At 47.5% G+C, this 17,104-nt stretch overlaps 1 protein-coding gene across 5 annotated transcripts in view; it reads right to left on the bottom strand.

Annotated features, from left to right (window-relative positions):
• Positions 1 to 17,104, bottom strand: part of ZHX2 (zinc fingers and homeoboxes 2) — a 68,409-nt gene that overhangs the window by 19,716 nt on the left and 31,589 nt on the right. The window lies entirely within an intron of this gene.

Raw genomic sequence — 17,104 nt, 5'->3', positions numbered from 1 at the left:
TGAGGAGTACAGATCAGAGGAGAAAACACCACAGACAGGCTGGTGTAACATCTCCCTCCCACAGCATGGTTTTAACATTGCTCCCCAGACCCTCCTGTTCTTCTCTCCTGCCCCCACTTCCCTTTCCACTCATCTATGCTCTGTTGAATTCAATGGCTATCGCTTCTCGTTGTTCAGATTGACACTGCCTATGCAGTCTGAACCTTGGCACCACCAGGAAAAGCTTCAGAAAACAGTAATTTCCAATTAAAAAAAATTATGTCTGGCTTACTATCATAATACCTAAAAATATTCTCCATCTGAATGGAAAGGCCTGAGCTATGGTGCCATAAACTATCACAAAGCAGGGTTTGAGGTATGAAGCAGTGCCTGGGAGCCCACCACGCTGAGGGCTTGCACAGCAACGTACAAAAAAATGTTCACCTTGAGATTTCCAGAAGCAGGAACTTCAACACACCTTCAAAACCAAACCACCCCAAAAACTGCCAGCCAGATTTTCGGGTACCTGGACACCCAGCATCCCCCTAACGCAGGGGGGAATATCACACAAACCTGATGCCCCAGGCACTTCAAGACAGCTCCGATTTTAAGCTGATGAAGAGTCAGCCTTTGGCCTAACTCAGGTGGTTCGATACCCTGATGAATTGAGGAGGCAAACGTGAGGTAAAACCCCACACTGAAATGCCATGTGTTGGTCTGGGAGTGCAGACAGACCCCACCACTGGGTCGGACAGCATGCTGCAGACCCCCACGCTTGCCCATGCTAGGTGTAAAACCAGCAGGTCACATCTCTACGTCCCCATTCACAAGAAAGTTGATGGCTGCTGGTTATGAGGATTTAGGTGCTTAAAAGAAGCACCGGCCTATGCAGTGCTCCACATCCATCCACCTGACCTCCTTGTCTCCCTCCAGCCCTGGTGCTGATGGTTCTGCTGAGGGCCTTTCTGAGCATCTTAGTGTAAATAACTCTCATCCTGTCACATTTTACATTACATTTTCTTGTGCTGTACTTGTTTAAAGGAAAGGCTGTTTCAAGAACGGCCTTGCCTCACACCATGGAAAATGAACTTCCCCGTTCAGAGCCTTTTCTTCTCTGACAGCAATCACACGATGTCCACCGAGTATGTAAGACAGGTAGATTTTCTAGGGCCTTTTTCCTCAAGTAGGAGCCTGCCCTTAGGTAGTTAATGACCTACGGTATTCAGAGGATCCCAGCAGCCCAGCATCTGAAGGCTTTACGGCTGTTGAGGCACCTATCCTCACAGCAGGGCTGTGAATTAAGGCAGTGCCGTTATCCCCATTGCTCAGATGGGCAATTAAGGCATGACGAGATTGTGGCTGAGGCTTCATTAAATGGTCAAGCCAATTTACAGCTTGCTGCTGCCAAATGGGATGGGGTAGAGACAGTGCAAAAAATCATGCCCTACCCACCACGGTCACATGGGAAGTCTGCAGGGCTGGAAATTATATCCAGGTGGTCTGTGCTCCAGGCTATGAAATTCAGATTATCCTCCTGGCTCATGAGTTAAAAATATTTAACAGCCAGTGCAGAACGAGCTGGGACTCTTAGTTTAGGTCCTACTGAACACGTGCTGAAGACACAAAACCACCACAACTCTGCAAAAATCAAAAGTCTGAAGATCAAAAGCCTGAGCTATTTGCCTTCCCTCAGAAATCATTCATCAGGCCATGCTGCAGACAAGCCTGTCTCTGCACGTAGGCTGCAGAGAAGCCCCTCTGCTTCTGACATCTGTCCTTACAGAAGCTCAAAGTTACCTTCCTTTGCAGCTGCAGCAACATACATTGCTAGCAAAGCTGCACCAATACCTCCTGGTCTTCTTGGCTTGAATGCTACAGCTTAAGAATTCTCCTGCCTTGATATATATTTAAAACATATAAATCAATATATAATAAATATATATTTGCCTAAATTCTGGAAAATCCAGTATTTTACGGAGGTTTTCAAAGTGTTGAAGACCTTCTCATGTCAACTCCCTCTAATCCAAAGCCTATCGATATTGCTAATATATTTGTTCTTTTTTGCTGGCTCTGAAGGCTCTGGAAGTCCTGTCCTGAAGCTGCTGTGAGTTTACCTACACTTCCCACATGCTTTTCAGTCAAGGGCATGGTTTCTCCTACTGTTGGTAATACAAACTGAGTGATCCTAGTGTGCATCACATCATCCCTTAATCAGTTCCTTGACCTCAGCTCTGAGGTCAAATACTGAAACAGTGACCCTCTAAAAGATGCTTAGTTGCTGTTTTCTACCACCCTTATCACATGCTGTGCCTGATGAAGTTGTTTTATTACACCTACTGTATTTAATCTTCTGCAATTCCTGTTTAGATCACCTCTGCACACCGTTTTTCTCTTATAGGCTTCAATTTTTGTATCAGCACTTTGTTTTCAAGGTGTATTTAATTATCACTCTTTTTCTTAGTAAGCACCCAGATTTCATACCCATACAAACCACTTTGCTTTAATATAATCCTATTGATGGTATGGCAGAAGCAGAAGACCTAATACATGTTCAGCAGAAAAGGCAAAGAGACAATAAACAGCAAGTTAGACAAGACCCTCAGAAACATCTGCATGTGTCCCTTCCACTGCAAGTCACAAAACATTTTCCCAGCCTTCTGAGTATTTAAGACATCTCATATAAGACCAAAGCCACCAAGCATTCATTATCCATCAGCAGAAGCCAGCAGAAGCACCACTGATGGTCCTGATGTTCACACCATCTAAAGTCTGAAATTAATAGTAGTTTGGAGCTAAACTTAGTCTTAAGACACAGTCTTGTTCTGTACTGCTGTTCTAGCTTCTGTCATCCAACTAATATGCATTTAATACCCTAATATTAAATAGAAATACTTATCTTCCTTAGGATAATCACAGATTATGCATACAACTTTTTTAAGAAAACCCAAACACAGAGTTAAAAAGCCTTTCAAAACTGTGCTGGCTTATGGGGAAAGGGCCTGCCTTGCTCTGCCCTATGCTGAGATTTCAGGTGGGTGTGTGCAGGTTACTAAGTGTCCCTCCTGGTGCCTATCAGGCAGGATGGCAAACAAATGCATCTTGCCCCAGGGCTCTCGGACCAACGGAGCTCCCTTTTCCTCACCACAGCACCCTTTGCTTCTCCGATTTGTCACAGGGCAGAGCTGCTGCCCTCTGCACACAGTGACAGCTTTGCTGTTGGGAGAATTTGGCAGGGCCACAAAGGACCTTTGTTCGTGCCAGGACCTGGGTGCACAATGCAATCCTTCCCCCTTGTCACACACTGTCGGGTTTCCATGGCTGGGCCAGAAGCACTCCCCCGCTACCGCAACATTACCTCCCTCTTCCCACAGCGAGAACTGCAGGACAGAGAAGACAGAGGGGAGCCAGTCGCTGCTTTTTGGGGCACAAATTCCTTCAAACTCCAACCTGACTAGCAGCACAGATGACAGATCTGAGAGTGTCGGAGCTCTGCCCACAGCTTCTTTGCAGGACTTTCACTACCTGGATGCTGCAAAACCACCAGCTCTCCGATTTCCAGGTACATTCTTGTTCTTGAGGCCAGAAACTTGGCAGATAGATGTGATGTAACATTATTCCTCTGCGCCACATTTCTCCGTTTGCTCTAAATCTGCCAGCCTGTGTGTGTATGTCAGCACAGCAGGCCTGGAGCAGGGCTTTGAATCCAGCCTGTCCCACCTTTCCCTGCCATGTCCCTTACAAGAAAGGTGACTGGGTTGTGGATGGGAGCTGCCAGCACCTGGGAGCTCCAGGAAAGGATGCCAGTGGTGGGGCAGGGGATGGAGGCTGAGCACAGCCTGAGCGGCTGCTGCTGGAAAAGAGCGGGACTCGGCAGGACGTGTCTCCGCATTTTCATTTCACCCATGAAATATGCAGAAGAGATGATTACTGGATAACTCAAAAATTATTTAATGTCCCAGTTTGAAAGAAACAGTCCTTCTTTTTGAAAAAAAAAAAAAAAAAAAGCAGGAGAGTGAAAAGCATCTTTGGAAGTAAATGAAGTTTCATAAAATCTGACCACGTACTAAGAACAGCTAAGTGACACACCTAAAAGTAGGATCAGACTAACCCAATCCACACCTTTGCAGACTTTTGCCATGGAGAGAGCCACAAAGAAGGGCACATTTTGTTTCTTCCATTTCTCATTTAAAACATCACGGGATGCAGAACAAACCAGTTCCCATTTCCAAAACCGAGTCTGATTTGGAACACACGAAGTTCAGATGCCTTGGCATCTGGCTGGAATGCCCCTTACACTCCCAAACCACAGAGGGACAATGTTTCACCCAGACAGATTATTTCCATGCCAAAGAATAAACTGCCAGTGACAAGAATTGGCAAAACCTTCCATTCATTTCTTTCTTACCAGTGTAAGTGGTTGCCATCAGGACACCTTAAAACACCACGAAGTGTACTTGACAGTTACCTCCTCCTGTCTCCTCCCACACGTTTTTAATTCGGGCATACTCACTGCTTCCTGCGCAGAGCTGGACTCATTACAAGCATCGGCCTTTTTGTCTCCCTGGATCCCCCTCCGGCTACTTCATAGCGTGTCCAGATGAACAAACTGTAACAATGGCTCTTGAGCAATACTTCAGAAATGCAGAAGAGGAGAACTGCTCGTTACAACAGTGTCTTACTGAGGAATATTTGTCTAAATCCTTTTTTTTTTTTTTTTTTTTTTTTTTTGAAACTGGGTTTCTTCTCCTCCCGTTTCTGGTGAGTAGGAGGGATCTCGGTTGAAAAAGCCAAGGCTGGTTTATACACATAAAAAAACACCTCCTTAGGGGAACACGTCTTAGTTGCCTCTTACAAGGTCAATCAATTATTTCACGTTGCCTTTTGGTATGTCAGAAATCTTCCATTGAGCAATTTTACTCCATTAAAAAGTATCTGAAGGAATGATTTTCGAGTACTTTCTTATACATAATTGATTCTGCCCCAAAAGCAAAAAAAAAAAAAAAACAAACACTAATCACTATTCTACAAATGAGACGACATCAGAATGCAACGCAAAGAAGCCATACGAAGGCAAAACCACAAAAATAGGAATCAGCTCAGAAGGCGGCTACTCTTGCTGCTATCTAGGTCAACAGAAGGAAAGCAAGACCTGAGCTTGAGTTTGTAACATCCCATAAACCTCTTTACTTCGCTTTTCTCCTTATTTTGTATGATTCGTGCTCTTTCCCAGCCCACCTCCCTCTCCTGTTTCAAAGCCCAAAGCTCCCCCTTGCCTGCCGGTCTCATGGATTATCTTCTTGCTGAATTTTTCAGAAAAAGGCGAAAGAGAAGTCAGAAGGAAAGTGTTAACCTGTGTCCGTGCCCTTTGTGGGGTGCAGGCTCCGGTCCCGTTCATGGAGGGACGGGATGACAGAAGTGCTAAGTTTCATTGTTTCCGAAATAACCTGTCATTTGGGCAGCCGTTGCTGCCTCTCTAGCCAAACTGTGCTGGAAATCCTGCAAAACCCTGAGCACAACCAGCACAGAAAGCAACGGCTCATGAAGCTCCCGTGCCAGACGAACCCCAAAATTTCAGAGGGATCGTGTGGTGCTGGCACAGAAATAATCTCCACTCAGCCTATGCATGCTAAGAGCAAAGTTTTGCGAGAAGTTCGAACTCACATCTCCTCCGACACAGTATGTTACTAATCCACGGTGCTGCCTGCCAGGGCCACGAAGCGCGAAAAGCACGAAAATGGCCAGAAACAGGTCTGCAGCACAGCGACCAGAACATGCGCTCATCCCCACTGACTTCAGCAAACACTCCTCCCCCCTTTCCTGTGTGCTGCAAAATAGGCTCCAACCAACCAGTCACTGACATCCAGCGGGACACTAATATTCGGGATTTGTTTGCCAAAACACGTGCGCTCCTTCCAAGGGAGGAAAGAAAAAACAAAAAAAGATCCTTAGCTGCATGATTTCAAGAACCGCTGATTTTGTGTCCAGCTTGCGTTAATTTAGTTTGTCTCCCAGTTTTACAATGTTTGTGAAAATTTCTCTCTCTTTAAAACAAATAACCAACGAAAACCCTGCTATGAGCTCCGTGCGATGTGGCAGCTCTTGCCATGGCAACCCACCAGCTCCGAGAGCGCTTTTCTGCATGGACCTCGCTGCAAAATGAAGGAGGGCAGGGAAGGAGTGTGCTAAAAACCTCCGCTGGCCGAGTCCATCCTGGTGATCCCACCACTAAAACACCCAAGAAAGCGGCCTTGGCTCAAACCATTAACCAGCCGCTCGGTCATTTGCAGGTTGGTTGGTCTGCTTGTTTTGTAAAGCACGTTCAGTGTATTTTGTTTTCCAAACGTCACGGAAAATTACCTTTGCAGCCCCCAAAATGTTCTCCGTGCCAGAAAGGAGCACAATTAAGGCAACTGGGCCATGTTCCCAGATGGTCTCCACATGCTGCAGCAAGGAGCTCGCTGAGGGATGTCCCCTGGCTGGTGTGGGCAGCCGAGCCTGTGGGCAGGCTGCTTGTGAGCTCCCTCGCTGCCTCCGATAGGCATCGCTGGGTGTTGCACCCCGTCTTCTGCTAGCACCGACCTGCCGCTGCTGCAGCACGATTAAACATGGGCTGCACCTTCAAGCTCGTCTTCGCAACCACAACTTATCCTCTGAAGCAACCCCCCTCCCAGGCCTTTAATGAATATTCAGAAATTCAGCGCCCCCAGACATCTGTGGGAGCTAGGACCTCCAGGCACGCCTCATCTTTGGATATTCTTCAATCTAGCCATGTAGCCAAATCCTTTGTGATTTGTGATCCTTTTTGAACCACTCAGGATCCAAAGTTGACACTCAAGACGGTTCCCAAGGACTTTTCCCCCGTTCCTTCTTCCCAACAGCATTCCCTCTCTATCTTATCACCTGCAAGACTCTGCCTTAAGTGCTCCGATTACCCAGGCTGGAGCCATCCAGGGTTATTTCTCCTGAGGCTTTATGTGAAAGTTTAGTTGCACAACAGTTTCTGAGGTTTAGGAAAAACTACGTTCCACAGCTGAACAAAAGCAAGGGCTGATGTTGTTATCTGAAATCACCCAACCCCAAAATCCAAATAAGGTGGGAAGAGAGGAGACAATAGTCCAGCGGTTAAGGCTGGGGATGGCAGAGACCTGAAACCACATCTCCAAGGAGTGTTCAAACCATTCTCTCTCTCAAAGCTGGTATGGGCTTCAGGCAACGTTCCTGACAAAAGCATCGTTGAAACATGCATTTATGTAAAAAGCTTCAACTCCGGCAGGTCAGCTGCCTTCTGGCAGTGAAACACTTGGTCAAAAACATTTCCTAAAGCTACTGCTGTCTCAAGACTTTTGTGATGTTCAGGGGATTAGATCAAGGCTTACTGCATGTTCCTCACATGAAAGAGGACCCTCTCCCCCCAGCTGAATTCTTGAATTACTTTTTATCTTTTCTTCACAAAGTTCTTTTTCTCTTCATCATTTCTTTATCTCATGGAAGAGACGCTGAAGAGGCTACCCAAAGATATTGTGGATGCCCCATCACTGGAAGTGTTCAAGGCCAGGCTGGATGGGGCTTTGGGCAGCTTGGTTTGGTCAGAGATGTCCCTGCCCATGGCAGGGGGTTGTAACTGGGTGGTCTCTAATGTCCCTTCCAACCCAAGCCATTCCATGATACTATGGCCTTGCTTCCTCTCTGACGCCTTTTGCCTTCTCCACCCCCACCAAAACACGAAGGGGGTTGAAAAGCTCAGTCAGGAGGAACAGGACAAACTCCTCACAGAGCTCCTGATCTGTGTGGCCTTTAGCAATACTCCCAAGCCTCTGAGGAGGAAGGGTGCTCCTGCCTTGGGAAGCAATCGTGCCTGTCATGACCTGCTGCATTCAACTCCCCTGGTATCTCTTGTGGCCTCACAACAGTAAGTTAAAGGGTAAATATCTGAGGAGAGAGGGAACAAACAAGAAGTCTTAAAGCCCCTTCCCACCCATACAGGCCAGGGACTGGGTGAGCTGTGCCTCCTCTTTCCTTTTGAAAGATTTCAGCTCCAAAGAGAAGTTATCCCAGGCAAGGTACAGCAAAATGGGAACGACAGCCACGGAGCATGAAAAGGCTACAGAAATGTAATGGAAAATCCTCAATCACTGACAAGTCCTCTCATAACACTTATTGAAATAAAGGGAATATGACAAAACATAACACAATTGCACACAACACTGCTGAGAAATTGGATCTGGCTGCTGAAATCAGTTCCCAAACCTCTTCAAACACACAGCAGCTCTCATCAGGTAACTGTGTCCAAACCACGCCAGGCCAAGAAGGGACAGGCAAAAGGAGGTAGGTCACCAGAACCTGAGCCATCTGCAGAACGGAGCTGGCACCTAAATCTTTGCTGGCCTCTTTTGTCACTTGCCAAGGCTCAGACGTGGCATCTCTACTTGTTTCCTAATGAGAGGCGGCACAAAATGAAAGAGTTCAAGGGCTACGTCCATGGGATTTCTGTCTTAGCTGTTGTTGCATGAGTGAGTGAGGAGAGGAGCCTGAATATTAGATCTAGGAAGGTGAGTGAAAAAAGGGCGCTTTGTTTTCTTCTCATCATTTGTTTTTAATTCCAGATCTCATTCTTTCAAAATTGAGTTTAAACAAGAACAGGACAGATTTGACTCCTTTTGTGGAATAAATCAGCCTAACTGCTGAGGTCGGTGTTTTTGGACCAGCATAGACTCAGCCAAGGAAATTTGGTGCTGTCAGATTCATCCTTTAGGAAGGATGAAAAACAGCCACCCTGGCACTTCAAGTTTCTTCCTTTGAAGATGAAACAATTTAGAGTTGGTATCAGATGGCAGGAACTGAAAACTGTCCTTTTCCAGACTACCCAAAGATACTTTTTCAGTGCTTCAAAAGCTGAGCAAGGACATGGCCCACGCAGCCCATCAGGCACACAACAAGCTGGGGCTCTGAAAGACATCCCTCCTCTGCCTCCTGCCCCAGACTGCAGACAGAGACAGGGGCAGGAAACTGAGGAGAGCCACAAAATATTTAACCCACCAAAAGGGGCTTCAGACGGGATCCAAGGCCCGTGTTTCAGAAGAATCAAAGCACAGGCTGAGGCTTGCATAAAAAACCACACGCAGCAGAAAAACACCAAAAGCAGACTAGGAGAGAAAGAGGGAAAATGAATGATTTGAGATTTTTTTACCAGATCTAAAACAAGAAATCTATTAGTGAAAAATAAGTCTTTCCTCCACGGACAACCCAATTTCAGCATGAAGGTGCACATACACACAATATCTATAAAACTACACAGAACTAGCACATGCCATTGCTGTTTTTGTAGGGAGTAAGTACCACCAGGAAAGAAACACCTTTGAACCCAGACCTCTGTTTGCTTCCAGTCCCAAGTGACCCAAAAGAAGAGCTGTCTGAAGATGCTCAGTAGTGGGTCAATCTTTCCCAGTAGGTAGGAGAGCTATAAATCAATCGCTTTAAAATAAATTATTAATAATAATAATAATAAAACAACAAAAACCCCCGAGGCTTGCTGGGAAGAAGTGGAATTGGGGGAAAAAAGGTAAAGATGAAAAGAACCTGTAATCTCTTTAATGTGGCACTGAAGTTCTTATAAAGAGAAAGCACAGAAATGATAAGAAAGGGAAAGAAAGGAAAAGAAAGCAGCCCATTGACACCAGCTACAGATTTTTTTTTTTTAATGGGCATTAGGTCAGCAGGGCAGCTCCATCTGCCCTGCCTAAACCAGAGCTTTGATGATGTTACACGTAGTATTTTACTATAGATTTCATCCTGTTTGGCTGTAAGTTTATTTTTTTTTGTGTGTATGCATGTGTATCACGGCATGGGTGATAGCACAGGGTTTTCCAGAGGGGAAAAAGGATGATTTGTAGGCAATAATGAAAACAGCAGGCGTTGGGTTGCACCTCAGCCGTCTTTTTTGGGTTGGACAAGGGGAAAGGAGGACAGAAAGAAAGAGGCAGAAGCCAGGGGCTACAAAGGCCCCAGAGAGAAGGGAATAGGAGAATAACTAAGGAATGGCTTTGCCATCAGGCCCCTGCACCCTGCTCTCCTCCTGAACTCAGCTATATGCACAGGAGCCACCATGTCCCCTTGTTGCTGCCCATGCCCACCACAACTCCCAAGGCTCACCACATCAGCTGAGACAACACTAATAAAAGACTTCTCTCTGCTACATTTTCACCAGTGATTTGCATCTACACATAGATGAAAAGAGACCCCAGGCATTCTCCTCCAAACAGACTACAAAAAAGGAAAGATCATGAATCTACACTCTGCTGTTCTTTGAAATTCCACTGTGCTTTTCCAACCTAATTTAATAAGGACTGTGTAAATAGACTGGAGCCTGTAAGAGTTCCCAGTAAATGAGTCGCCTGACTAACACCGACGAAGTTAGAGAACGTTTGCTAGGAGCTGGAGTCAACGCTTAAAACACAGACTGGAGACAGACCGAGCAGATTTGGAGCCTGGCTTTCAGAAAACCTTACCCCACAACCTCAGCAATCTCTTAAGTTTACCTAATGCATTTTAGCATGAAGTTTAGCATAAAGGCAGGTTAGCAATAATTGGACTATACTTTCTCCTAACACGCATGAGATCCCTGGAGAACATCGTTGTTTCAGCCAGCACAGATTCATGGTACACTCAACGGCACGCAACGCACAACTACACGCAACGCCTTCTCATCGAAGAGATCCTAGGAAGCCAAAACAAACCCAGAGCACATTTTTATATCCATTACAATACACAAAGCAGGCATGTTACCCGAGGTGGTCACTGCTTCAGGAGAGCACAGCCGGCAGACACGAAGGACAAAGCAGAAGGCACCCAGCACAGGCTGGGCCCTGCAGGGACACTGCTGAGGGATGTGCACAGACTCACACTGCCCTCGGGCAGGCAAAGCTGGGGCAGAAAAAGGCTCTCAAGACACAATAGGAAACTTCACATTCATAAGTTGCAGCAAGAACAAACAAGGGGTTAATGATTTCTGGCGGTTTTATTTTGCAAGGGGCAAGATAGAAAGGGGGATAAATTTTCAAATTTAATTTGACAATCCCTGTAGATTATATTCCAGGAAATTACTCTGTCATGTGAATACTGTTACTGAATGACATTTTGGTCCCATTATCTCAGACTCTTTTTGGCATGTATGTCAGATGTGATTCACCATATGTTTAATGACATGCAACACACTGGTTCAAATATATCCTACTAATGCACCCAGCCAAGAGAACCTTTATTTTCTTATGTTTCATGTTACAACTTAACTCAGAAATGCCTCAGTTAGTCACACAGTCCTCCTCCAATTTTAAGATCTCCCATGTAGATTTATGGAACTTTAAACAACAAAAGAAAACCTCCCGAGACAGATAAAACTTCTTTTCATAAATTTGAGAAAGGCGGGATACCATTTAACTGTTAGCACTGGAGATGTCCCGATCCTAATATCTTCTCCAGCATTTTTGAGCTATTCTTGTGAAATGGTTTCTCTGTATGATAACTAGATAGGATTTTTATAGTGAGAATGTTTCCCAGACCAATAGCTCTTCCCCAATCCCAATTTGAGTGCTGCAAAAACAAAACAAGCGCCAATCCCTGCCCCACAGAGTTTACACTGTTTCCTTCCTCAAAGAGGAGTTAGGAGGATTACTAGCTGTAAACTGCTTTGAAGATAAAAAAAATTAAAAAAAAAGCAAGTGCTAAATATTGCTGTCCCCATGAGTCAACACATACTCCTCAAAACTCTCTACTAACCATTTATACCATGACAAAAATAGTAATTTTGAGCAATAAGCTCGATGCTTCACAATCGGTGGCTCAGGAACAACAAGCGGCATCAAGCGTTACTGTCTGTGCTAACAGCTCCTCACAGGCAACTCTGTGTGAAGGTTAAACCCAACAAATTTCCACTCGTGCAGTCAAGGCAGATTTTGTTCAGCCCCTTTTGCCCCAAAGAAGGCAAGGCGGTGAGGGTGCTTCTGCCCTGCAGAGAGCAAAGAGCAAGAGGTGTCCACCAGGGCGACCTCAGCCCTTGCTGAGGGGGAACCCTCCTAGGTTTCATACCTGCTCACCTCCATCCAGCTGCTGTTGTGCTGAATTTCCACAAAATAATTTGGCACCGAGCCTCTGCCAAAGAGGGTTTGGGGCAAGGAGTGGCCAAGAAGCACCAGTCACCCCCAGCAGTCCCTGTGAGAAAAGATCCACAGGCTGGCAGCGTGCGTGGATCTAGCCATGCTGTCACTCATCCTTTTTGCCTATATAATAACAGAAACCAAACCCCAAACTCACTCCCAGGAACTCACAGCCCCCCACTGCAGGGCTTCTGATCACCTGCAATAAAATCCAGCATCTGCAAAGCAGCCACAGACTAATTTTCAGATGTGGCCACGACCCAGGTCTCCAAAACCATTTGATGGGACCCCCAGGAGTTCAATGCCCTGGAAAAAAACCTGAGGTCCCATGTGTTGTATACAGGTGTCTGACAGCACTGCTGCTAATCTGCTGACCATGGTGGTGGCTGGGTCTGCACTGCTACCCCAGATGGACATGGAAGAGGCCACTACACCTGAGCCCAGTGCTGTGGATACACCGCAGAGCACAGTGAGGTTTTCAGGAGGAGAAGCAACATCTTTGATACATATCTATTGCTGTGCAGAGACCTGATGGGCACAGCAGCGCGCTGGTTGGGAGGTAAGAGACACATTGCAGAAGGGAGGTGTCAGGAACAGGCGCGCAGGGGCTGTGATTTGCGGGTGTAATTCGCCAGCTAAGCCTACTAGGATTTTTTTATACACGCTACGAAGACTTCCCATTAAACCCACCGGGTTGAGGAAGCGATAAAATCACGCACAGGCAGGATGAGAGGGCAGCTGGGTTGCCAAGAAGCAGCGTGCAGCCAAGCAGAAGGGGATCTGCAACGCGGCCGTGGCACGAAACGGTGGCTGCAGGAGGGGCCGACGAGTCCTGACTGAGACCCCGTGCAGGAAGGGGGCTGTGGGAAATCCCAGCCATCGCTGGAGGCACAGCAAAACCCCTCCTGGAAACCCAGCTCTATGGAGGTCACCATCTCCCTCCTCTCCCTTCATCACATCCCCACCTGCTTCCCAGGCTCAAAACCCACCTGAAAGCCACCAAGATGATACAAGGTGCTGTAGGCTTTGCTAGCCTTGCACCACTTTTAACACACTGAGCATCCCTCCAATTTCCCTGCCACCTCAGGACTGGCCCAAGTGTAACGCCGCCGTCAGAAGTCGATCCAAGTGACACAATTACTCAGCCAGACGTGGCTGGAAAGAGATACTCAGACGTCCTCGTGACACACACGAAACGCACCCTCAGGTCTTCACAGGCAGCAAAGGAAGTCGCTTTTGGAGCTGAGGAAGAGCAGCGGCACAATTTCTGCAGCACCAGACCCAAGCACCATGTACAGCTGCAAGAGGCAGGGCTGCACGTTACGCTGCAGCTGCAGGATGCTGAGGTTTCGGTCCCTAATGTGCACCAAAAGGCTTGAGCTCATTACAAAAGCAGCCCTTACCAAGGGTGTGCTGCCACAAGCAAGCTGCTTCTCACCTGCTCACAAGTGCTTTCTCCTAGTGCTATCCAAATATTTTTGAAGGGGCTGAGCCTGGCTCATTGAATTCCTCTGAAATTTCGCTCCCGACTCCACCAGAAGGGGGTCAGAGAAGGAGGCAGCTCCTTGCCCACACTCCTTGAGCACCAGAGAAATGGTCTGGCCACGGTCACTCAGCGGGCTCTTTTATTTCAGAAAAAAAATAAAGAAAGAAATTAGAGAATAAGGTTGCACCAGCAATAGGGACCACAGAATATTTTAGACCAGAGCTAAAAAAAAAACAAAAAAACAAACAAACAAAAAAAAAAACAACAAAAAACACCACAAAACCAACAACCTCTTTGGTGACAAATACACTTCCCCATGCCGCAGGACCTCAAGTCTTCTCCTGGAGAAGCTGCCGGGTGCTGTCCTTGCTCTTCCTCCCCACCCATGCTCACTGTCCTGCCCGAGACCCAGCTGGGGCTGGACTCGTCCCTCGCAATCCTGACTGGGTGTCGGGGAGCAGCACACACAGCTACAGCCCGGTTTGAGCTCATTTTGAGGAGCACAGACAGGAAATGTGCCGGGTTTGTTTGCACCTGAGCCATGACTAACGCTGGCAGGGAGAACGGAGACAGCTCAGACACCAGCGCAGCGCTCGCTGCGTACGTGATGCTCCTCCCGAGCCTCAAAAGCAGCGAGATGGGGCCTGAACGATGCCACCCGTGCAAGAATCACAGCTGCATCGCAGGCAGCTACTTGGGATGCAAACCCCGTGATGCTCACCTCCACTGCATGCGCCGGGCTGCGAGACAAGGGCGTGCTCTCCAGTACGTAAGCAGACGTGCAGATTGAAGAGCTCCTGCCTTCAGGGTGCCAGCTCCCTCAGATTTCCAGCAGACCCCGTAGGGAGCAAGCAGTCAGCTAGAGACAACGCTACCAAAAACCTCCCGCGGCAGCCGAGGTGGGGGGATTGCATCCTGGGGAGCACAGGGAGCTCCGAGGAAGTTTATTGTGATTTTTGTCACTTCCCATCTTCCTCCTTGCAATTTACCTGGCTCTCTACTCCGTCCCTTGTTGTTCTCACCTTCCAGGCAGACACAAAGGTAGCAGCGTGGGTTTTGAATCAACCAGGACCAGCGGCGAGGAAAGGAAGCAAACCTGGGGCTGGCTTCAAGCATGGGGAATGAGAGTTTTGGGGAGGGGGAGAAGCTCCAGGGTTGGTTAGATGGGGATTTGGGCAAGATTACTGGCCTGCAATACAAAGTGTGAGCAGAGATATTAAACCTTCATAAGGACAGAGGGTCTTGCCTTGGTCTGCCAGAGGTCATGCTGTGCCTCCCAAAATGATGTGCCGGTCCAAGCTTAGTGTAAACTGAAAACCTACACAGCGCCTTGCACTGCTGCTCACCCCTATGAGAAGCCCTGAGTGCTCAGGCTCTGCTGGGGACCAGCTGAGCTCTTCCACTGCAGTCTGTGTTTGCAGCACAGCTTTTATTCCCCCGTGCAAATCACATCTGCCTTTTCAGGAAGACTCTGTATGACACATCTACCCAAACAAAAAAGAAGTTTCTCTTCTCTGCTTCTTCCCTCCTAGAGAAACTCTTCTTTTTTTTTTTTTTTTTTTTTTTTCCACCTCAAAAGCTGTTTTCCAGGGCAGATTGGATGAGCTGGACCTGCCACATCACATGGTGCTTGGAAGCCTGAATCACTCGCAGCCCAGGTCCTGTTCCCCACACGTGCTCCTGGCCCCAGCAGCCACTGCTCACCTCTGCAGCCACCTCCACCTGGGCACAACCGAGCCCCTGTCACCGTGCTCCCCATCACGTTGTCCCTGGCACAGCAGGACCTCCCTCTATTCACCAGCAAAAGTGACCTTGGCTGATGCTTTACAAGCCATGTTGAGACCCCTGCTTGCTACAAAACCAGTCAAATCTGATTTTGCAGCAGGGAAGTTTTGATTCCTTAGCAGTAAGATATTAAGCTCAATCCTCCCCAGAGCCCACAGCAGTCTCCAACACCTTCCATGCACAGAAATATGGGATGCAACCCAGAAGAATGCTTTAAAGAACTGCCCAATGCGCTGTTTGAAATACTACAGCAGCAATACTATATTTTTTGTTGCAATAGCATGCCTTCAGCATAAATAGGAAGGAAAGCCATAGGTCTGACAGACGAGCCATGCTGTTTGGAAGGGGGAAGGATGCCAGCCTTCTGGGAAGCGAGGGACCTGGTGAGACGTGATGGTGGCACGTGATGGAGATACCTCTAGTTTCAGAGTCTTCTGTGTAAGTCAAAACACCGAACAGCCTCCCTTCCCTCCCTGCAGGAAATAAAGGTGTTATTTCCAAATAACATTTCAGTACGAGATGAAGCAATGCGACGAGAATGGAGACGAAGTGTGCGATAGTGGAGTTAATCACAGCAAAGAGGGGTTGTGAGGGAATCCCACGAGACCGACACGTTTATTTCATTATTATATCACAAATGACATTAAGTATCCACCGAGTCCCTCAAGGCAGAATTCCTGCATAAAAAGCATCCCCGCTCACCAAGCGCGGCAGAACCTTCAACCGTTCTATAAATAAAAGGTATTTACAAAGAGAGCTGTTAAATATTTATTTTCCTCTTGAGACCAAGTTCTCTGTTCATTCGTCTCCGCCGCAGTACCAGGGAGCGGAGGAGCTCACCTAAAAAAAGCCCAGGAATTGGTCCAGAGCCCGGGCTGGCCCCGGGCACCAGCCTCTACAAGCTGGCGAGGGAAAAAGCATCCAACCTGGCACGGAAGCAAACAAAACGGGCATGATCTCACCCAGCAGGCAAAGGTAGAGCGAGGAAGTCTGGTGACAAAGCAGCGCTTAATAAACACCATCAAACCGCCCTGTCCCGACACAGCCAGCTTGGCACCGGGCATTTCAGAGCAGCGACAACCTTCAGTTGTCAACTGCGACTGCAGATTTGCATCACATTTGCTTTGTGTCTTGGGAACGCGCACACGTTTCTCACAACTAATGAATTACAGTGATTTCTTTTTTTTTTTTTGGAAACTGACAGTTCTGGGAGGGGAAGGAAAAAAAAAAACAAAAAACACAAATCAACCACCAAAACCCATGGCTAACCCTTTGTAGTAGCGATTGTAATAGTCCCTACCCTGGCTTGCCAAAAGCTGAGTTTTAATTAAATATTAAAAAGCTATTTGTTAAAATAACGTTGCCGTGGCAACTGGAGAAAGCTAAAATACCCCAGCATTTCTGACTCACGGCATATTAATCAACCTCCAGCTATTATATAATGAGCACCCCCCCTGCCAGCGCCTGTGGCCCCAGAGCCGGGCAGCGCTCGCTGCTGGACTCTGCCCCCAGCTCGGCGGGGTTGACCCTGGCCACTCACAGGAGCTCACGGATTTTGGGGAAGCCATGCTGGGGGTGTGCACGTCCCCATGGGTGTCCAGGGACAGGGGGGCTTGGTGTGGGGAGCGTGGGTGGTGGTGGCGAAGGGGTGACACAGCCCCTTCCCTGCCAGCCCCCTATTTCTCATCGGGACACCAGAGCATCC

This window comes from Aythya marila, assembly GCF_965140915.1.
Source record: "Aythya marila genome assembly, chromosome: 2".
Classification (NCBI taxonomy): Eukaryota; Metazoa; Chordata; class Aves; order Anseriformes; family Anatidae; genus Aythya; species Aythya marila.
This window is presented reverse-complemented; position numbering and strand designations above follow the sequence as displayed.